The sequence below is a fragment of the Oncorhynchus nerka genome, linkage group LG15 (genome assembly GCF_034236695.1).
Source record: "Oncorhynchus nerka isolate Pitt River linkage group LG15, Oner_Uvic_2.0, whole genome shotgun sequence".
In the NCBI taxonomy this organism is placed as follows: domain Eukaryota; kingdom Metazoa; phylum Chordata; class Actinopteri; order Salmoniformes; family Salmonidae; genus Oncorhynchus; species Oncorhynchus nerka.
In genome coordinates, this window is record NC_088410.1 from 50,968,302 (window position 1) to 50,993,140 (window position 24,839).

Here is a 24,839-nt window from a genome sequence, read left to right on the forward strand (position 1 = left end):
GTGCCCAATAATGTGTGTACCATGTTGTGTTGCTACCATGCTGTCTTGTCATGTGTTGCTGCCTTGCTATGCTGCCTTGCTATGTCTTAGGTCTCCATTTATGTAGTGTTGTGTTCTCTCTTGTTGTGATGTGTGTTTTTGTCCTATATTTATATTGTATTCATTTTTTATCCCAGGCCCCCTTCCCCGCAGGAGGCCTTTTTGCCTTTTGGTAGGCCGTCATTGTAAATAAGAATTTGTTCTTAACTGACTTGCCTAGTTAAATTTAAGGTAAAAAAATATATATTTATATTTAATGAAGCTGCCAGTTGAGGACTTGTGATGTGTCTTTCTCAAACTAGACACACTATTGTACTTGTCCTCTTTCGCAGTTGAATTAATGAATGCACTGGTGTTCTCCCCAAACACTTTGAGCAAATGAAAGACGACTCCATCGTTTGCAACATCGGCCACTTCGACTGAGATTGACCTGAACTGGCTCAACGCCAACTCCGCCGAGAAGATCAACATCAAGCCGCAGGTTGGACTAACCCCCCCCCCTTACACTTACACTATGACCGACAAAATGAAAAAAAAAATCTAGAAAATCACATTGTAGGATTTTTAATGAATTTATTTGCAAATTATGGTGGAAAATAAGTATTTGGTCAATAACAAAAGTTTATCTCAATACTTTGTTATATACCCTTTGTTGGCAATGACAGAGGTCAAATGTTTTCTGTAAGTCTTCACAAGGTTTTCACACACTGTTGCTGGTATTTTTGCCCATTCCTCCATGCAGATCTCCTCTAGAGCAGTGATGTTTTGGGGCTGTTGCTGGGCAACACAGACTTTCAACTCCCTCCAAAGATTTTCTATGTGGTTGAGATCTGGAGACTGGCTACGCCACTCCAGGACCTTGAAATGCTTCTTACGAAGCCACTACTTCGTTGCCCGGGCGGTGTGTTTGGGATCATTGTCATGCTGAAAGACCCAGCCACGTTTCATCTTCAATGCTCTTGCTGATGGAAGGAGGTTTTCACTCAAAATCTCACGATACATGGCCCCATTCATTCTTTCCTTTACACGGATCAGTCGTCCTGGTCCCTTTGCAGAAAAACAGCCCCAAAGCATGATGTTTCCACCCCCATGCTTCACAGTAGGTATGGTGTTCTTTGGATGCAACTCAGCATTCTTTGTCCTCCAGTTGAGTTTTTACCAAAAAGTTATATTTTGGTTTCATCTGACCATATGACATTCTCCCAATCTTCTTCTGGATCATCCAAATGCTCTCTAGCAAACTTCAGACGGGCCTGGACATGTACTGGCTTAAGCAGGGGGACACGTCTGGCACTGCAGGATTTGAGTCCCTGGCGGCGTAGTGTGTTACTGATGGTAGGCTTTGTTACTTTGGTCCCAGCTCCCTGCAGGTCATTCACTAGTTCCCCCGTGTGGTTTTGGGATTTTTGCTCACCGTTCTTGTGATCATTTTGACCCCACTGGGTGAGATCTTGCGTGGAGCCCCAGATCGAGGGAGATTATCAGTGGTCTTGTATGTCTTCCATTTCTTAATAATTGCTCCCAGTTGATTTCTTTCACCATAATTTGCAAATAAATTCATTAAAAATCCTACAATGTGATTTTCTGGATTTTATTTTCTCATTTTGTCTGTCATAGTTGAAGTGTACCTATGATGACAATTACAGGCCTCTCTCATCTTTTTAAGTGGGAGAACTTGCACAATTGGTGGCTGACTAAATACTTTTTTGCCCCACTGTATATTATATGATGTCTTGTGACTATTCAAAGATATTGAAACTAGGCTGAATGGGAATAATGGCTTTGATTAACCCTGTAATAGGTAGCCCGAAATGAGGCTCTTTGTACTTGGAGCTGAAATTGAGCACTGCGCAGTCATTTTAAATTGAGTGACACATGGGTTGTGGTGAACATCTTAAGGCCTTTAACTGAAGCCATACACTCAGAGCTGAGCGCAAGAGATATACTTGTGGGAAGTTGGGAACAAAGCCAGGGATGGTTCGAGGTCAGTCTATTGCCTTAAGAATGTAGTTTTATTTATTTATTTATTTTGTTTAAGAGTACATGGTCTGTCAAACATAAGAACCACCACTGATATCCCTCATTCTTTTCCTGCTCGACCTGTTCAGCCTTTTTTGACAGCTCCTTTTTGAATTATGTCTGTTCTTGAGACTGGCATTTTTCCTGCGATTTTGACCTAACTGCTTGGGCGCAACCAAGCATGTTTTTGTTTTCAGGGGAAAATGTGATTTGCGTGACGATTGAACCCATTACAATACGTTTTCTCCCCGTGTAAGAAAACTTTATTCTGAATTTGACTTGTAATGTCCTTTTTCTCTTCTTTCTGCAGCTGGATGAGGAGGTGGCTGCCGCCCATCTCGACAAGCTCTGCGTCAAGCTGACTAAGCTGTCAGATAAGCAGCCAAATGCCTGGACTTAACTGCGAAGGACCCTTCAAGCCCGACCACTACCGCTATTGAAAAGTTTGTCAGATAGGTGGCCAAGCAGCGGCCCAGAGTCATGGTGCAGTCTGGAGGTGGTGTGGTGGTGCATGGACACGTGGGTCTGGGTAGGGGAAGATTCCCAGGAGTCTTCTGGTGGCTAGGACATTTTTGCTAATGCCCTGCTTCAACTTGCATTCAAATGTTCTTGCCCACTGTATGCACTTGCCTTTAGATTCTAACCAGAGCTCCATTGCCTTTCAAGTAACAAGTGCTAAATGGCTTCTAAATGGCTTATAGATTGCATTCCCTCTTTAAAAGCCTGATTTATTTTTAGTTGAAAGCCCCAATCCCTGTACTATTCAGGTTTACATATACAATGTAGTGGCTAATATGGCAATAAGTGCTGGTTTCATATTGTCTTAAGGAAAATCCACCAAAGTACCACCAAAGCAGTTCTTGCCTGGCTTCAAGTATACTTACTCAGTTCTAGAACATCTGTAGTGACTTCCCTATTCTGTTTTTATTTAGCTTTATCTTGCCAGTGTTGTGAGCTGTGAGAGAATGGGGTGTGGTCAGGTCAACTATACTGCCATGTTTTGCGGTTACATCATGTATATCTCAAGTGTTGCATTTCATACAGGAGTTGTACTATTGTGAAATGTGATGCAATAACGTGATGCAATTCTCTTTTATTTACTTTTGTTGGATTGCTGCATGGCAAATGAAATGCAAGAGTTGAAATAATGCAATTCTGGCAGTAATGCAGAGGGCAACTCCACGCAACCTGCCGGACCCCTCAATTGAAAATGACAGATTCTGCCAGGACACTTCATTACTGCAATTTGTCTGCCTTTTGCTTAAGTCTATTCCAAACAGGTGAAAATTGCCATGTTTGAACCAAACTGGAATTATGCAAAGCTATTCGTTGGGGGATTGCGTGGATAAACGCTATTAATTCAAATTTACACTGCAATCTCCCATCAACTTAGAGATTTTGCTTTTGATTCAATGCTACTTGGCTCCGGAGGATCCATCAGCTAATTGAATAATAGCGTTTTTTTTCTCCGTTATTGGCACCAACTCAGTGGCCTGGTTAGTGTCCGCCCTGAGATTGGAAGGTTGTGAGTTTAATCCCTCGCCGAGTCATACCAAAGACTGTATAAATGGGACCGGATGCTTCTCTGCTTGGAACTCACCATTAAGAATATAGATTGGAAGGCCCTGCAATAGACTTAACGTCCTGTCGAGGAGGTGTATTTCTCCATCAAGCTGCCTCATGCTACAGAAATATGAACCGTTCCGGATCGCACAGGGTTTGCTTACCTTTGTTATTCCTTGTACTTGTCTCCATGCCAACTCAACATACTATGAAGAACTCTACAGTATGCGTTACAAGCATTTGGGTTTGAATGTTAGTCAAGAAAGGGAATGAAGAAATTATTTTAAGGCATGAATCGTAAACTACAGTCTGCTTAACGCTCATACTACCGACACAATTTTGGATCATAGCCTAAAGGTGGTTTATTAAATGTTTCATTACTTTGTCAATCAACTTGTTCGCAATATAAATTATCAATATGGACCTTTTTAAAAAAGTAAATTACTTTGAGGTCATTTTGACTCCAGCTAAAATAACTTATTTTTTGTGCATATAAAAATCAGCCCCTGGTATAAATACTGCAACACAGAACTCTGATACTCAATCTACACCCACAGCTGTATTGGTGCGTATTCTCTAAAAGGTAGTCGTTCTTGTAAAAACCCAGGTTTCTCTAGAGACATTAAGTTATCCATGCCACCAGAGGGTGAAGGGGGACCTTTATACAGTTCACCTGCAGATATGGCACCCCTTATGTACACACCTATGGTAATAACTAGGTAAGACTGTGTACAAGATCAATATTACCTTACATACAGTGTACAAAACATTAAGAACACCAGCTTTTTCCATGAGACTCACCAGGTCAGCTACAGGTTAATATTGGTTCATTATTTGGCAGGCACTGAACAGACAAATGTGACAACTAGCTAGATGGTTACAGTAGTTGCCTTAGTAACCAAACAAATAGACTTGCTAGTTTAGCTAAGCAAACCATCATCCAACTTTACTATTATGAAAATCTAATTCAACAATGAAGTTAAGGTTTCCAATTTGACTTTTGCTTTCAAAAGAAGTTAAAATAGAACATGAAAGAATGAACTTAGCCATTAAATTACATCATGCAATAGGGAAATAATGCACACTCTAGAATGCCCTTCAAGACAGTCAGAAATTAGTATTCAACAATGCCATGGTATAATCAAAGATTATCTATCTGTGGTAAAATGGTTTTAAATATGCATTGATACATTTTTAAATACACATTTACCTCAACCTTTATAATGGGTACCTTCAATATAAAGTGTTACAGGTTGTTTATTTGACCATTTTAAACATCTATCAAAAGACCACGTACATACGAAAAAAGATTGCAGTCAGAGTGCAGTATAACTGCAGTATTCTGCAATTACTGCGTCCAAAATACTGCAGTCGACTGCAGTTACTGCACTTTCAAAACGGCAATCTTTTTTTGTAAGGTTGGGAATGCAAGGGGTAACTTTAGGGATAACCAAAGTACCCTGTGGGCCATTAGACATACTGAAACGTTGAAATTGCTGCCAAAGTGTTTTCCTGGGGCACGAAACTGCTCAATCAACCTTTTTCTAAGATTCTTTTCTTTTGCCTGTGAATGGGAAACAGCTGCTGCCTGTGGTACCCAAAGTGTCACTCCCTCCCGTTGATGTGTTTTGGCTCCTCACTTTTATGACTTGTACTGGCTGGGCCTGGTCAATGTTTACAGCCCAGCTCATTACACTGCTCTGAGCAGCTCAGTCCTCTATCATGAGAGCCACTGGTCTGACTTTGATCTACGCAATGCTGTTTACCGCAAGGTTTTGTCATTGAAAGTGTCTGAGTCTGCACAGCAATGTTCTAGAATATTGGACAATTGGCTTTCATACTTTCTTAGTTCTCTGGGAGGCAAACTCAGCAAAAAGAAGTCCTCTCACTGTCAACTGCGTTTGTTTTCAGCAAATATTTGTATGAACATAAGATTCAACAACTGAGACATAAACTGAACAAGTTCCACAGACGTGACAAACAGAAATGGAATAATGTGTCCCTGAACAAAAGGGGGGGGGGGGGGCAAAATCAAAAGTAACAGTCGGTATCTGGTGTGGCCACCAGCTGCATTAAGTACTGCAGTGCATCTCCTCCTCATGGACTGCACCAAATTTGCCAGTTCTTGCTGTGAGATGTTACCCCACTCTTCCACCAAGGCACATGCAAGTTCCCGGACATTTCTGGGGGGAATGGCCCTCACACTCCGATCCAACAGGTCCCAGACGTGCTCAATAGAATTGAGATCCGGGCTCTTCGCTGGCCATGGCAGAACACTGACATTCCTGTCTTGCAGGAAATCACGCACAGAACGAGCAGTATGGTTGGTGGCATTGTCATGCTGGAGGGTTATGTCAGGATGAGCCTGCAGGAAGGGTACCACATGAGGGAGGAGGATATCTTCCCTGTAATACACAGCGTTGAGATTGCCTTCAATGACAACAAGCTTAGTCCGATGATGCTGTGACACATCGCCCCAGGCCATGACTCCACCTCCATATCGATCCCGCTCCAGAGTACAGGCCTCGGTGTAACGCTCATTCCTTCGACGATAAACGCGAATCCGACCATCACCTCTGGTGAGACAAAACCGCAACTCGTCAGTGAAGAGCACTTTTTGCCAGTCCTGTGTGGTCCAGCGACGGTGGGTTTGTGCCCATAGGTGACGTTGTTGCCGGTGATGTCTGATGAGGACCTGCCTTACAACAGGCCTATAAGCCCTCAGTCCAGCCTCTCTCAGCCTATTGCGACAGTCCGAGCACTGATGGAGGAATTGTGCAATCCTGGTGTAACTCGGGCAGTTGTTGTTGCCATCTTGTACCTGTCCCACAGGTGTGATGTTCAGATGTACCGATCCTGTACAGGTGTTGTTACAGGTGGTCTGCCACTGCGAGGACGATCAGCTGTCTGTCCTGTCTCCCTGTAGCACTGTCTTAGGCGTCTCAAAGTACGGACATTACAATTTATTGCCCTGGCCACATCTGCAGTCCTCATGCCTCCTTGCAACTCGCCTAAGGCACGTTCATGCAGATGAGCAGGGATTTTGTGTTTCTTTCTTTTGGTGTTTTTCAGAGTCAGTGGAAAGGCCTCTTTAGTGTCCTAAGGTTTCATAACTGTGACCTTAATTGCCTACCGTCTGTAAGCTGTTAGTGTCTTAAAGACCGTTCCACAGCTGCATGTTCATTAATTGTTTATGGTTCATTGAACAAGCATGGGAAACAGTATTTAAACCCTTTACAATGAAGATCTGTGAACTTGTTTGGATTTTTACGAATTATCTTTGAAAGACAAGGTCCTGAAAAAGGAGCGTTTCATTTTTGCTGAGACTACCTATACACAAAAAGTGTATCATTGTCACCCCCTGATCTGTTTCACCTGTCTATATGCTTGTCTCCACCCCCCTCCAAGTGTCGCCTATCTTCCCCATTATTTTTACGAATTATCTTTGAAAGACAGGGTCCTGAAAAGGGACATTTTATTTTTTTGCCGAGTTTAGTTACAATATGTCATAATGGGCTGCTGGTCTATCACAGCTCTGCGGCTGTGGATTCTGAATTGTGCCTAAAGAGTTTTGATACCAGTAACTATTTCACTGGGAGGACAATGGCACCGGAGGGGATGGCTGCTGTTTTACGGGCTCCTCACCAACAGTGCTGTTTTGTGTGTTTTTTTGCGTTGTTTGTAACTAATTTTGTACATAATGTTGCTGCTAACGTCTATTATGACCAAAAAAGAGCTTCTGGATATCAGAACAGCGATTACTCACCTCGAACTGGATGAAGATTTTTTTCTTTAATGAGTCCGACGCGAATGATATACTGCTTCTCCGAGACCAGGCCCAAATCCCGTTATTCGTGTGAAGAAAAGACGGGGGTGGAGATCGGGTGCCTTGTGAGAATTAGTCAGCAAGTGGGTTTACACGCCTCTACCATCTGTTCTATTGGCCAACGTGCAATCACTGGAGAATAAACTGGATGATCTCCGTTCAAGATAATCCTACCAAGGGGACATTAAAAACTGTAACATCTTAACATCGTTCAGCCATTCACCAAGGAATGGCTGAACGATGACACAGATAATATACAGTTGGCTGGGTTTTCCGTGCATCGACAGGACAGAACAGCTACGTCTGGTAAGATGAGGGGTGGTGTTGGTGTGTCTATTTGTCAATAACAGCTGGTGAAGGATGTCTAATATTAAGGAAGTCTCAAGGTATTGCTTGTCTGAGGTAGAGTACCTCATGATAAGCTGAAGACCACACTATCTACCAAGAGTGTTTTCATCTATATTTTTCTTAGCCATCTATTTATTTAAGGCCATAAGCAAGCAAGAAAATGCTCATCCAGAAGTGGCCCTCCTAGTGGCCGGGGACTTTAATGCAGGCAAACTTAAACCAGTTTTTACCTTATTTCTACGTGCATGTCACATGTGCAAGCAAAGGAAAAAGACCTCTAGACCACCTTTACTCCACACACAGAGATGCATACAAAGCTCTCCCGTCTCCATTTGACAAATCTGACCATAATTCTATCCTCCTGATTCCTGCTTACAAGCAAAAACCAAAGCAGGAAGTGCCAGTGACTCGCTCAATACGGAAGTGGTCAGATGACGTGGATGCTACGCTACAGGACTGTTTTGCTAGCACAGACTGTAATATGTTCCCGGGATTGATCCAATGGCATTGAGGACTATACCACCACAGTCACCGGCTTCATCAACATCTGCACTGAGCTAAAGGCTAGAGCTCAATGCCCTTTCCCATGTCGACAAAAGGAACACCTATGTGAGAATGCTATTCATTGACTACAGCTCAGCGTTCAACACCATAGAGCCCTCAATGCTCAGTGGTGTGTGCTTAGTCCTCTCCTGTACTCCCTATTCACCCACGACTGCGTTGCCAAGCACGATTCCAACACCATCATTAATTTTGCTGACGACACAACAGTGGTAGGCCTGATCACCAACAAAAATGAGACAGCCTATAGGGAGGAGGTCAGAGACCTGGCAGTGTGGTGCTAGGACAATAACCTCTCAACATGACCAAGACAAAGGAGCTGATCGTGGACTACAGGAAAAGGAGGGCCGAACACGCCCCCATTCACATCAACGTGTCTGTAGTGGAGCGGGTCGAGAATTTCAAGTTCCTTGGTGTCCACCACGCCAACAAACTATCATGGTCCAAACACACCAAGACATTTGTGAAGAGGGCACAACAGTACCTTTTCCCCCTCAGGAAACATTTGGCATGGGTCCCCAGATCCTCAAAAAGTTCTACAACTGCTCCATCGAGAGAATCCTGACTGGTTGCATCACTGCCTGGTATGGCAACTGCTCGGCATCTGACCATAAGACGCTACAGAGGGTAATGTGTATAGCTTGGGATCAAGCTTCCTGCAATCCAGGACCTATATACTAGGCGTGTCAGAGTAAAGCCCCAAAAATGGTCAAAGCCTCCAGTCACCCAAGTCTGTTCTCACAATGCAACTGGTACAGATACCGGGGCGCCAAGTCTAGGTCCAAAAGGCTCCTTAACAGCTTTTACCCCTAAGCCATAAGACTGCTGAACAATTAATCAAATGGCCACCCGGGCTATTTACTTTGCTTTGTTTTTACACTGCTGCTACTCGCAGTTTGTTATCTATGCATAGTCACTTTACCCTTACCTACATGTACAAATTACCTCAACTAACCTGTACCCCGCACATTGACTCGGTACTGGTACCCCCTGTATTTAGCCTCGTTATTTTTAATTTATTGTGTTACTTTTTATTTTATTTTTTACTTTATTTATTTTTACTTTATTTATTTAGTAAATATTTTATTAACTCTATTTCTTGAACTGTGTTGTTAGGTAAGGGCTTGTAAGTAAGCATTTCACAGTAAAATTTGATTTGATACCACAAAGTTCAAGCAAACTAAAAGGTGACATAATCAGCTGAATCCTCATACTATCCTCATACTGAATCCTCATACCGGGGTTCAAGCTTTAGACCCATAGCACCACCATCAAGACAAATGGGCGTGGATGAGCTGCTTCTGTACTACTTATCACGCTTGCCAAAAATCTGCCCTTAACTTCGAACAGATCATGCAATTTGCTTTTGATGCATTTTTAACCATTTTCAGTGATGTTGACTACTTTAAATGTATTTTCTCCAGAACCGCGGGACCGTTGGCACCAAATGTTCTATATAGAATCTATGTACCCATGTCTTTTCCAGGACACTAGCTCAAACTATATGGCTGCTATGAGCTTGTGAACCTGCATGAATAGTTTTGCCTGTCTGACAGTGCCACCATGAAGCCAAACTGAAACGGACTTTACAGGTTAGCTAGACTCATATCCCTGAGTGTGTGTGCCAAATTCCATGTGGTCGATCTGAACGTGCTTGCAAATGTTGAGTCTTGACAATGTTTGGAACATGTGTACCAAGTTGTTACAACACTAATATCCTCATATACATTTATATGCCAGGTCATGCCCACTTGAATGTTTATTGGTCAGTATTGTTGTTTGACATACTAGAAAATGTTGTGTTAAGAGACTTTGGTTAATAGATGCTATATATCAAGTTTCATTCAGATCGGTCATTCTTTGCCAGAGGAGTAGCGTTTTAAGTGTTTTTCACAAAATTCTTAATGGCGGAAAATTCTAAATGGCAGACCTTGTGGGTCCTTGAGGCAAATGTGTTCCTTGTGAGGAGAGGGAACTATGTACCAAATTTCCAGATTCTAGGTTTCATGGGGTGAGCGGTGGGACTTTTCAGAGTTTGCATCTTCAATCACTTGTGGCCAATTTACATAGCATTGCTTGAGAGGGTGTGGCCCTTGGCCGTTAACCTTTTTTGCTCAACCTTGTAAGTCTTACCATCTCATGGGAATTTGCATGTGAATTTCCTCTTACAGAAGAACAATAAAAAGAATGCCAAAAAATACAATAAGGTTTAACCCAGCTTCGCTGCTTGAAACCCTAATAACCAATGCCAACAAATATAATAAGGTTTCTCGCAGCTTCGCTGCTTGAACCCCTAAGGATAAACTGATGAGATGGGTAATATTTTTGTAGCATGTGGGCTTTTTTAAGTGTAGTCATAATATTCCAAAATGTGTATGCTTATGCACAGCAAATTCTCAGAGCAGCTCAAGCAATTTCTCCAACTGTACACATTCAAATGAAGAGGACACATACCGGAGCCGCGTTGGTTGCGTATTGTGGGGAGGTGTGCATTTGGCCTTTGCTCCTGTGGATGTTGGTCTCAGAGCTGTGTAGTTAAGTCGCAATGAGACGCAGGACTATCCCATTTCAGCGTATGTGGACTATGATTTACGCTTTCGTGGGTGCAACACAAGTGCAATAGAAACCAGGCGTCCAGTACTGCTGCAGTATGATGATTCACAGCCATGATCTAAACAAGCGCAGCAGTTCAAATGCGTTTAAATGTGAAGATGACTTCAATGCACATAAATAAAGTTACCAAAAATGTAAATAGAAGTTTATTTCAAAATATGTGTTGATTAGATTTTTCGTTACATCAATAAAATAAGTGTTAATACAAGCCATATGCCATAGAAAAATTCAGTACTAATGGCCCTCAGTAAATGCCTCGTAGTAAATATTGTACAGTTAGTTATTTTTTTACTCAAGAACAGACATTTTGGCTCCTTGAGTGCTTTTGCCAGTTTGTCTTTCTGTAAATAACATGTCATATTAATATAGAACTATAAAACATTTGTATTTCTCCAGTGCTAGTTTAATTTATGCTGTCGGCCAAGTGATCACATGCATGCAATACAACACTGCTGATCATTATGAGGTTATGAACACTAGCAGCATCAATCTTTGAAAACCAGGTAGGGGAACACAATTTGTGCTTCTTTTAAGGTGCTTGCCATGTTTTATCAAAGAGACAGACAATTTGGCCCCTGGACTACTCAAGACAGTAAATCCTACACACTGTCTCTTTTACAGCACTGGCATGATGTGTAAGCTATTGTTTCATGTACATGTTTCACAACAAAGTCTTTATTAATAGAATATAATTGAAAAATATATATCCACTAATATAGGCTATGATTTAATAGGCCTTGGACTAGGACAACTTCTCCATTTATGGAAAGGTAGCCTACTTAAAGGACACCAAAATGTTTAATTGAACAGATTTGAATGAAAGGGTCAACTAGTCTCTAGTACACCATTATGGAACTTGTCTGGTGCCGCTTTTTATTTTTTATTTATTTTACCTCATATGAGAAATATTATTCCAATTATTTGGAACGTCTCAAATTTGGAATGATAGTTGAAGGATTTGTGTGGTTTTAGGCCTACACATGTAGGCTCTGTCCTCTATTAATCTTGGCCATTATCCTCAGAAGTGAGACATCAAACAAGATGGTATGATAAGCCTACTCTCCTTGTGAATATGCCAATATTCTGTTATGTTTCTTTCATGTCTTCAACACCGCGGATTTCCCATTCGACAATAGCACACAGTCTTGAAAAGGCGGCAGTGGCAGAAAGCGCAGTACTCACAGCACACATTATTAGGGGTTTTGCAGCTTCCCCACAATGGCACGCAGTTGGCGGGAGGAGGTGGACGTTTGTTTTTGACGCTGAATTTGTTCTGTGAAAGGAGGTTAATGATTTAGCCTTGCCTGCACTTACACTAAGGGTACATCAATGAACATGAATGAATGCCATTATTAATGATGAATAGCCTACAACAAAGTATTAATAGTGTTCCCTTTACAATAGGGCCCTCTTTAGTAAATTCAGAAAAGTTTCTACTTTACGTAGGGCCCTGCAAAGTGACTAAACTAATATTTAGATAACATGAACTTAATTAGCATACAAGCTATTTGAAGCAATTTTCACCTCTTTGCTAATATGGTCATGAATGTCTTTAGCAATAGTCTAGTCAATTTGTAAATGCATTAATATATTATGTTTTCGTGTTAACTCCTGCATTTACTCATGTTTAATAATGTACCCTTATTGTAAAGTGTTACCACTTGACTCATACTTTTCGTCAAGTAGAAACATGCCTTCATTCACACTGAAATGTTTTTACATTCACAATAAGCCTCTTTTTTTTACACTATTGGCTATGTGTATTTTAGACTTATTTCCACCAACTTATCAATATGACACAAACATTAATAATTTTGACTTATTTTCAGAACATAGTTACCTTTCTTGGTTTCTTGATTTTTTTCTTTGCCGTTTTGGGCAACTCTGAAAAATAAATGTATTTGACATATTTTCATATTTTAATTTCACAAGATTGGTGTTAGTCATCTTGACGGCTTTGCTTTTGAAGTCAACCTTGGAATACTTAAAATACCCAAGCAAAATATATCTGCATTTTACAATAATATTTCCTGCATATAACAGCAAAAGGGCACAAGATATCAGCACATATCAAAGAATGGAGTGATTTTTAGCAGCCCATTTATTTTTATTCCACACACTGATTATATGCCAGACCTAATGATTAACTGACCTACAATGACGATGGGTGGAGCATCTGACAGGCTCCCATTCTGTATACTCGAGAAAGAAGACTTATTGGTGGATAGCTTGTCCTCCAGTACCATGTGCGAGTATACCAAGAGAAACCAGGTGGAGCTTAGACAGCTCAGGAGAAACAGGGAATTCATCTCTGTGTTTTCCTGTCGGCAAGGTCGGCCTAAAGACTGTAGTGAGGACAGAGTGTTAGAAAGTAGGAATATGGAAGACTATTAGAGCCCATTTTGATTGTATTGTGGTTGTAAACATATTCATATCAGATAAAGAATTTGAATGTCACAATTTACCCAGCAGCTCAAGCTTGTTATTGTATGGAAAATCAACTATAATTGGCACAAAACTGACCACATGGCACAGCAAAAAAAATACAAACATCTAATAATCAGCACATATCAATTTCTTAAATAAAGCTTTACATAGATTTTTAAAGATAGATATCTAGATCAATTCTGTAATTGTATACAACATGCAAGTGCTACAATGGGAACATTTTGAATACAATCTCAGGCCTTTGATTGTTTTGACTGTCCTCAGCATAACTTCTCTATATGGTTTCTTTCAGCTTGGATGAAGCTTTCTGTGGGAGCCTATACCTAGTCAAGCTGAGCTGCTTCTTGCTTATAAAATTAGTTCAACTTTATGAAAAGGAAGTAGTCTCATTAATAGTCTTCAAATAGACATCTAGGGGCGGTTTGTAGGACACAAATTAATCCGAGTGCTGGACAAAAAAATCCAACTGAATGGAGAATACACGATGGCGCCGTACTGTATCGCTGCCGTCTTGCATGCTCCGACCCAACTTTGCAACTGCACTGTTGGGTAGGACTTGCAAGTTAAGCATTTCACTGTACTTGTGCATGTGACAAATACAACTTGAATCTCCATGAAATAAATCCTTTAAATCCTAGATAAGTCTTAATATGTGTCTGGGATACCGCCCCCTTAAGTGCCTTCAATACTTGTAAAGCTAGAATAAATGTCATGATTGATTAGCAATAGCATTTCCTCTAAATGTCCCTAGTTCCGTTAATTTTAAATTCTATTTTATTTGAAATCATAATACCTAGTTGTTATGAAATTTACAAAAGACAGGTTAACAGTTACAGGAAATTAACATAAAGACATTTCAATCTGGATGATCATGGTGGATTATAACCCTGTGTGAGTATAATTTTCAGTGAACATACATGTTCACTGACAATTTTACCCCACATAGGGTTATAATCATATACAGAGTGTTATCTGAAGTAAAATATTCACAAACAAATCAAATCAAATCAATTGAATCGTGTGGTACTTATTAAATACCTTGTACAGTTTGAATTGTATTGCCATGAATTTATATGAAGAAAATATACCATTAAAAAATAAGATAATTTAATGTATGTCAAAGTTAAATTAATGTGCTCAATTTAAGATGTGAAATGTTCAATTAAATTAATTGGTTTATATTATCTTTACTCTGCAGGTAATTTGCATTATTTGCCCCATATGCTGTTTGAGACCCCCCAAAAATTAAGGAATGCATGCAAAGCCTTTTGCTTTTTATATAATCTTAATTATCCAATGCGTAAATAGTGTCCACCATACAAAAAGCATTTTAAACCGTTCATAATATGTATGATGAAATACCTTTTTGACCAGAGTTTAATAGTACATTTTTTGTGACCAAAAATGTATTTATTTAGCCTTTTTTTTCATTGGGGTGGTAGATAGAGGTACATAAACACAAAGTATTGATCATTATGATCATATTATGTAGTGAAATGTTGTATTAAAGGAAAAGAAACAAACAGAAGTGAGCCTTCACCCCCAATCTCATTCCCCCAACCCCACCCATCCAACATGTCTTCCCCTCTGCATACCACCCCTTCCCCATGGTCCTGAAAGCAAAAAATGTGTGTATATATATTTTGTTTGTATATATATATATATATATATATTTTGTTTGTATGTGTTGGGCTTTGTAGGTTGTTTATTTGTATGTGTTGGGCTTTAGCGGAGATTATTCATTACAGAGTCAAGTGTATTTGTCCAGGCCTCAATTGTTCCTTGACTAGCGCCATTCATTCTCGCTGTTGATTTTTCTAACGTTGTAACTTCTAATAGTATCTGTATTCACTGGCGAATTGGGAGAGAGTAATTTAAATGCCCTCTAATAGCCAACATCTTTTTTTGCGGCAGTGCAGCCAGCAGTAATCGTCCCTGATTAATTTAGATACAAGGAGCTATCATCATTAAGTAACATATTAGATGCAACGCACTGAATATTTACATTCATGCACTTCTAACTGCAGGGCACTCCCACATCATATGAATGAATGTGCCTACCTGATTTAGGGGACACAGTGAACATTTGAGGCCAATTTCACCGTAAAACATTTCCTTGGTTTTAAATCAATTCTGTGAACAAACTTCAAATGTATAAATTGATGGTTCGGATTATTGGATGCCAAGGTCATATTTTTCCATATACTGTTCCAATTAAAGGGTTGTTCAGATTAACTTAGATCTGTGGACCATACTTTTTGTCCTCACAACAGACTCCAATGCTTCCCACATCCTTTGAGTGGTGGAGCATTTTTGATACATACGGGAAACTGTTGAGTGTGAAAAACCCAGCAGAGTTGCAGTTCTTTACACAAACCGGTGCACCCTGGCACCTACTACCATACCCCGTTCAAAGGAACTTAAATATTTTGTCTTACCCATTCACCCTCTGAATGGCACACATACACAATCCATGTCTCAATTGTCTCAAGGCTTAAAAATCCTTCTTTAACCCGTCTCCCCTTCATCTACTCTGATTTAACAAGTGACATTAATAAGGGATCATAACTTTTACCTGATCAGTCCGTCATGGAAAGAACAGGTGTCCTTAATGTTTTGTACCCTCAATGTATATTATAGAGATTAGTATTTTCGGGAGCCCAAATATAAATATAGAAAAAATGAGTTGTCTGGTAATGTGTATGTGCCTTTCAAATCATGGAATGTTCTTAAACCATGCCATATTTGCCATATTTGGACCATTGGTGGATGCAAAAGGCTGCCCTACAGATCGCAATATTGGTGTATGGGCATGCCATTTCCATGTCATTTTCAATTTTGCGACAAATAGAGATTGTGTGAGCAATAATCGGATCAAAGCTAGTTTACATTGTTTAAGGGATGAAGACTTTTAAAGAGATTTAGAGAGATGTATTAACATTATTTAAGGAGTAGTATTAATTTGACAAAAGTGCTGCGTTGATTTTGTGTCACATGTCAATGCTAAATTTGCTATTTTTAAATTTTGCTGTCAGTATTAATGGTTTTACTTTTGTACGTCCTCATAAATATTTTAATTGGAAATGTCAATTATCAGTTAATCTTACTTCTCTCATCATTGATTTTATTGACCTATTTTAGCTATTTTAATGTTACTCCTTAATCACTATTGATAAATAAAATTGTTTTTCTTGAGTGTACTTTCAAAGAGCTGAGATAGACTTTGAAGTGCAAAGTGTAGCAATACAGGTGAAATCAGTCATTGACACCGACATGGTGGCGTAGCAAGAAGATAGGATTGCCGTAAATCAAAAGGTTGTAAAGTTCAAATCTCAGGTGAGAACACGTTGAATATGAATTACTGTATAAATGAACATGCTCAATGTAATCATGTATGTCAACATGTGTCAAATATGTAAGTTGAAAACATTGTATGTGTGTAGTGAATTCCACCGCCTTTTTTTTGTTGATAAGATGCCCCAATAACAATTTCTAATTGAGACCATTTGAAAAACGCATTTTAAGTTGACTGAATTTTTGCATACATTTTCTCAAATTGTCGCTAACAAAAAAAGTCCTGTGTAACCAGTTACTTAATAATAATTAGTTGAAACAACTCAATCTTTTTTACAGTGTTAAAGTAAATGCTCTTCTTGAGTGATATAAAAAAGCTGAGCAAATGTGCAGTTTCATGACTAATGCTTTTGTTGGTTGATTTGTCTTCCATATCCTTCAAAGACAGAAAAGCCATTCAAGCTTCCAGAGTTACTTACCTCTGTAGTTTTTGATTGACAGGATCAACGTTTATCTTCCACTTTTTCCTGCAGGCTAAAAAGCTGCTCCTCACTCGTTGTCTGCTAATCGACAGAGAAATACCAGCCAGATCATGTGCTCGGGCAATGTTTAAGATATGGAATCAGGCAGGGGCGGATCCACATCTTTAGAAAAAAGTCTAAAAGAAGTCTACCAAGCAGGCCAGCCTTTTTGGGAAGATGCATGGCTACGCGCTGAGAACCAGTTAACATTCATTGTCCTCTTTCAAAGGAGCCTTTGGGATTACTGGGCCAGGGCATGCATCTCCACGACAGGGTTTTACATATGCGTCAGAGGAGTTGCAGGATCTAATGTTTACAACTGTAGGTTATGACCTTATGGGGAACGCCTGGGCTTCATTATGTAAAACATTGTGAGTAGTCACATAATGAACGTAATGCTAATGCTATATTTTTAAGTGAACAGGTGCCCAATAATTTTACTAATATGACCAAACTGCATTTCCCGGGATACAAATGGTAAAGTTGCTGATGATCGGCCTCAAAATCACACTTTGTAAAAACACTTTTACCGTAGGCCAGGCCCTGTTGTTACGTCATATCCCAGCAATAATGCCTTGCATTACACCTGGGAAGAAAACACTTAATTTGCTCAACTTGCCATTGACTCAAATTACCCCATGGCCATTGCTCAATTTAGCCCCAAGACAAACAGTTGGCCTACATTAGCCCACACAGCTACAAGGATGTACTTTCATGCTAGGGTTATGACCTCATATTGAAGCTTATAGAGACCCCAACTGATGTATAGAACTATCTACTTTGGTTTATTTTCTTTATTTTTTCAGATTTATTTAACTAGGCAAGTCAGTTAAGAAACAAATTCTTATTTTCAATAACTGCCTTGTTCAGGGACAGATTTTTACCTTGTCAGCTTGGGGATTTGATCTTGCAAACCTTTCAGTTACTAGTCCAACACTCTAACCACTAGGCTACATGCCGCCATATAGATACAAGCATCATGAAACCTAACACAATACATTAATTTGAGTTGGTGAAAATACATTTTTTTGACCTAACTTGCCTACCACTTTTTCCAGACTTGTGAAATGATGACCTCTTCCTAAATATTTGGTCAAATTATTAATTATAGTGTGGCTCAACTTACCTCACTCTCCCCTACAGCCAAATCAATGGAGATAAGTGGACCCCCTGCTTATCATCCACACTTCATGGATAATTGTTATGACAGAAAAAGGCGGCTTTCATGCTCAAACAACTGGAGTAGAGGTGCCATGTTAGAAAACCAAAAGATTCATTAGAAGTTGAGGTGCGACACACTCTCCATTTGAATAAAACAAAAACAAAATTAAAACATTTGAAATGATTAATGATAATGTATTTAACTTTTTCCGAGAGACGATTGTAAGTAGAAATGCGAAACTCTGTAAATGTGCTCACTGAGGTGTAAACAATTGGGTATCGCTTTGAAGTTGAATGTCACACACTCCAAGGGCAGAGAGCCATGATAAATTGTTTCATGCTGTTATAAAGCCATGAGGGAAAACGCCAATGAGGCATTGATTATAATAAACTCTGGATTTCCTGTCTCCTATTTTGTACTGGTTTATCCTCCTTGTCCAGGGTGTGTGTCTGTGTGGAGGGGGGGTCACCACGACACCTCTTCTTTAACTACATTTAAATGTCAAAAAACATTATTCTATTTATGTTCCCTTCAATGGGCTTGGCTAGTATATGGTCTTGAATAACACATTTCTTATACACAATTAACTTAAAAGGAGTCAAGGCAATCTGAAATCCAAGTCCAGAAATCTCTTACTTGACTACACAATTTAAAGGGATACTTCAGTATTTTGGCAATAAGGCGCTTTATCCACTTCCCCAGAGTCAGATAAACTTGTGGATACCATTTGTATTTCTCTGCTTTGAAGGAAGTTGCTAACTAGCGTTAGTACAATGACGGGAAGTCTATAGGTATCTGCTAGCATGAAGACGATACCCATAGACGTCCAGTCATTCTGCTAACACTAGTTAGCATTGGCTCGCAAAACTACATCAAACTTCCTTCATACTGGACACAGAGACATAAAAATGGTATTCACAACTTCATCTGACTCTGTGGAAGTAGATAACGAAAGTGGTGTAAAAAGTTACCAATTGTCATACTTGAGTAAAAGTAAAGGTACCATAATTAATAGAAAATTACTCAAGTAAAAGTGGAAGTGATAAAAGTGATACCCTGAAAAAGTAGTACTTTAAAGTATGTTTACTTAAGTACTTTACAACACTGGATAAAGGGCCTTGTTGCCAACATCCCAAAGTATCCCTTTAATTGGAGTATTAATTCATAAAATAATTCAGTGACAGTCCAAATATAACTTTTCAATATGGATCAAGCAATAGTCTTCAAAATAAACCAATCAGTGTGGCATCATGCTCAAGCAATAGACTTTAAAAAATACAACAACTCATTGTCATTCACCATAAAGTAAAAAACATGAACATTCAATAACCTGGTGCAACCTTATTCAAAGGTGGGCATATAGTGGTACAGAGAAAGGTCAGATCTACAGTCTCAATTCAATTAAACGCACCAAATACCTGTTTGGCTGTCACTGCCAGAAATAACATTTGGGCATATTGTTTTCCTATCTATGGTATCCAGCTTCTCCTACGATATGACAGATGTCAATCTGCTTTGTGCCATTATTGAGCGCAGCCACATCTTTAACCTCCTTGATAACCAAATTAAATCAGAATGCAGGCAACAACATTTGTTATAGCACTTGGGCTACTGTCAGCAAAGATGAGGAGTTGAACCGATAGTTTCAATCTGTTTGCGATGTAAATTGCTGTGCAATATGCTTTACCAGACTGCCTTAACTCAAATTCCAAACTGTCACCTGATGACCTGTTCATCCTCTCTCTCTGCCTCAACATGGGCAGTTCTCTCTCTCTCTCTCTCTCTCTCTCTCTCTCTCTCTCTCTCTCTCTCTCTCTCTCTCTCGGCTATCTTTGAGCTCTGCAATAATCATGACCAAATACCACTGTCATATGACAAAAATGGCTGGCCTTAACAATGATGGGGTTAGCTATTATTTGTATTTTTTTTATTGGCAAAATTATTTATTTACTAGCTAGCTGACTACATAATGCCAGTCTATTATGAATTGTACAGTGTGGTTAGCTAGCTAGCCATTCATTAATTTACTTAAAGTCCTCTGCTCTCCCCCCAAAATGTTTATGTCCTGCACTTTCATCCTCTTTGGCATTGGCACCTCCACTAAGGGGGCACTATCTCCCTTTTCACTAGGGTAAACACTGACTCACTGAGTGCTGCTCATCTGAAACTGCAGTTGAAAAGGAAAAGATCCAGATATCTAACATTTACCTACCTAAAATAGTCAACTTATCATTGCATCACTGAGTATTTTAACAAAATGATCTCATCACCAATAGCTTGCTAGTTACACAACATAGGAATACATTAATTAACTGTTCATGGACTTTTACTCATTTTAAACTTTCAAAACATTTATACATTGGAGAGCTCGTGAATATATATTAGATATTTCATATTCAATACATTTGCTAACATTTCAAAAAACATAATTCCACTTTGACATTATGGGGTATTGTGTGTAGTAGGCCAGTGACAAAAAAATCCTAATTTAATACATTTTTAATTCAGGCTGTAACAAAACGTGGGGAAAAAATCAAAGGGTGTGAAAACTTTCTGAAGGCACTTGGAAAGTATTCAGACCCCTTGACTTTTTCCACATTTTGTTACGTTACAGCATTATTATAAAATGGATTAAATAGCTTTTTCCCTCATCAATCTACACACAATTCCCCATAATGACAAAGCAACAACTGGTTTTTAGAAATGTTTGCAAATTCAAGTCAGAGACTTGTCCTGAAGCCACTCTGTGTTGACTTGAAAAGGGGGTTGTTGTCCTGCTGGAAGGTGTACCTTTGCCCCCAGTCTGAGGTCCTGAGCACTCTGGAGCAGGTTTTCATCAAGGATCTCTCTGTACTTTGCTTCGTTGATCTTTCCCGTGCTCCTGATTAGTCTCCCAGTCCCTGCCGCTGAAAAATATCCCCACAGCATGATGCTGCCAGCGCCATGCTTCACCGTAGGGATGGGGCCAGGTTTCCTCCAGACGTGACACTTGGGTTTCAGGCCAAAGATAATATTTTTTTCTCATAGTCTGAGAGTCCTTTAGGTGCCTTTTGGCAAACCCCAAGCAAGCTGTCATGTGCCTTTTATTGAGGAGTCTGGCAACTCTACCATAAAGTATGTTAGTCAAGTAGTGTGTTTTTCACGTACTCCTTTTGCTATTCTCTTTTTTATAGTCTTCCATGTTTTGACACCTGCCTGACTCTGGACTACTTTCCCGCATGCCTGATCATTCTGTGTGCCCTGACCTTGATTCTGCCTGCCCTTCGATACCTTTTGGACTCTGAACTGGTTTTGACCCTTTTGCCTGTCCATGACCATTCTCTTGCCTACCCCTATTGGATTAATACAAATTGTAAGACTCCAACCATCTGCCTCCTATGTCTGCATCTGGGTCTTGCCTTGTGTCGTGATAAACTGACTGTTAGAACTGTTAAGGCTCCATGAATCAGGAATTGAAAAACTATGGTTGAAAGAGATGGGGCAAAAGGAGTGGCTAATATGTCTGGCTACACATTTGACTGGGTGACATGCTGCAAATTGAGATATCATGTGACTAAACTAAACAAAAAGAAAACTGTATTATGAAGCCAAGGTCAATGATATTAAATTAAGTTAAAATAAATTCAACTATATTTTTAATCGAAAACCATTTGATTTTTCCAAATACTTGTATAATTATTTCATTGGCAAAGTGGGCAAACTTTGGCAGAAAATGCCCACAACGAACAGCGAGCCAGCATACTTATGCATAGGTGGGAAAATGATTGTTATTGATCAATAATGACAAACCTGGCATTGACAACTTAGATGGAAAGCTTCTGAGGATGGTACCTGTCTCTATAGCCACTCATATTTGTCATTTAATGTGAACCTAGAGGAATGGCTTTGTCCTCCCTGGAGGGAAGCCAAAGACAGTATGCTAAGATATCAAAACAATGCCAAATTAAAAACAGATCTTCAACATGTTTATAGAGAAGGGCACCCAACACCCACTGACACAAATGACTGATGATTAGTGGAAAGAAATTGATAAGAACAGCTGCACTGTTATATTTCAGTGCAGCCTTTGATATTATTGACCATTAACCTGTTGAGAAAACATACACAACCGTTCAAAAGTTTGGGGTCACTTAGAAATGTCCTTGTTTTTGAAAGAAAAGCAAATATTTTGTCCATTAAATTAACATCAAATTGATCAGAATAACAGTGTTATCACGATCGTCATCGTGGAAATGACCGGACCAAGGTGCAGCATTGTGAGCATACATTTTCCTTTATTATTGATGTCGCCAACAAAACAAGAAACAACAAAAACGAACGTGAAGCTTACCAGGGCTATACAGGCCACTAACAAAGACAACTACCCACAAAATACAAAAGGAAAAAAGGCTGCCTAAGTATGATTCCCAATCAGATACAACGATAGACAGCTGTCCCTGATTGAGAACCATACCCGGCCAAAACAGAAACACAGAGCATAGAGTTTCCCACCCGAGTCACAGCCTGACCAACCAAACAAGGAGAATAAAAAGATCTCTACGGTCAGGGCGTGACAAGTGTAGACATTCTTAATGTTGTAAATGACTACTGTAGATGGAAACAGGTGATTTTTTTATGGAATATCTACAGTACATAGGCGTACAGAGGCCCATTGTCAGCAATCATCACTCCTGTGGTCCAATGGAACATTGTGTTAGCTAATCCAAGTTTATCATTTTAAAAGGATAAACAGCTGAAAACTGTTGCTCTGATTAAAGAACCAATAAAACTGTATTCTTTAGACTAGCTGAGTATCTGGAGCGTCAGCATTTGTGGGTTCGATTACAGGCTCAAAATGGCCAGAAACAAATAACTTTCTTCTGAAACTCATCAGTCTATTCTTGTTCTGAGAAATGAAGACTATTCCATGCGAGAAATTGCCAAGAAACTGAAGATCTCGTACAACGCTGTGTACTAAAGAGGAGTGGGAGGCACCGGTGCACAACTGAGCAAGAGGACAAGTACATTAGAGTGTCTAGTTTGAGAAACAGGCGCCTCACAAGTCCTCAACTGGCAGCTTCATTAAATAGTACCCGCAAAACACCCGTCTCAACGTCAACAGACAACTACAAATACCTAGGTGTCTGGTTAGACTGTAAACTCTCCTTCCAGACTCACATCAAACATCTCCAATCCAAAGTTAAATCTAGAATTGGCTTCCTATTTCGTAACAAAGCATCCTTCACTCATGCTGCCAAACATACCCTCATAAAACTGACCATCCTACCGTTCCTCGACTTCGGCGATGTAATCTACAAAATAGCCTCCAATACCCTACTCAATAAATTGGATGCAGTCTATCACAGTGCCATCCGTTTTGTCACCAAAGCCCCATATACTACCCACCACTGCGACCTGTACACTCTTGTTGGCTGGCCCTCGCTTCATACTCGTCGCCAAACCCACTGGCTCCAGGTCATCTACAAGACCCTGCTAGGTAAAATCCCCCCTTATCTCAGCTCGCTGGTCACCATAGCAGCACCCACCTGTAGCACGCGCTCCAGCAGGTATATCTCTCTGGGCACCCCCAAAACCAATTCCTCCTTTGGCCGCCTCTCCTTCCAGTTCTCTGCTGCCAATGACTGGAACGAAATTACAAAAATCTCTGAAACTGGAAACACTTATCTCCCTCACTAGCTTTAAGCACCAGCTGTCAGAGCAGCTCACAGATTACTGCACCTGTACATAGCCCATCTATAATTTAGCCCAAACAACTACCTCTTCCCCTACTGTATTTATTCATTTATTTTGCTCCTTTGCACCCCATTATTTCTACTTTGCACATTCTTCCACTGCAAATCCACCATTCCAGTGTTTTACTTTCTATATTGTATTTACTTCGCCACCATGGCCTTTTTTTGCCTTTACCTAACTTATCTCACCTCATTTTCTCACATTGTATATAGACTTATTTTTCTATTGTATTATTGACTGTATGTTTGTTTTACTCCATGTGTAACTCTGTGTTGTTGTGTCGAACTGCTTTGCTTTATCTTGGCCAGGTCGCAATTGTAAATGAGAACTTGTTCTCAACTTGCCTACCTGGTTAAATAAAGGTGAAATATATATATATATATATATATATATATTGTTTTAAACAGTGAAGAGGCGACTCCGGGATGCTGGCCTAGGCAGAGTTCCTCTGTTCCGAGTCTGTGTTCTTTTGCCCATCTTAATCTTTTATTTTTATTTGCCATTCTGAGATATGGCTTTTTCTTTGCAACTCTGCCTAGAGCGCCAGCATCCTGAAGTCGCCTCTTCACTATTGACACTGAGATTGGTGTTTTGCGGAGGAAGTGAAGGCCTACTTGCCAGAGGAATTTAAAAGCTACCCAGACACGCAGGTTATTGTTGACGGTACCAAGCTTAGGTGTCAGACACGGTCCGCTCTTCCGCTGCAGAGTTG

General features: G+C 39.9%; 1 long non-coding RNA gene across 1 annotated transcript; it reads left to right on the forward strand.

The window, feature by feature from the left end:
- The first annotated feature begins 315 nt into the window (after window positions 1–315).
- On the forward strand, window positions 316–12,107 carry LOC135559583 (uncharacterized). Its single transcript, XR_010458780.1, has 2 exons — window positions 316–520; window positions 2,369–12,107. It is a non-coding gene; the product is annotated as an uncharacterized LOC135559583 (long non-coding RNA).
- The last annotated feature ends 12,732 nt before the right edge of the window (window positions 12,108–24,839 follow it).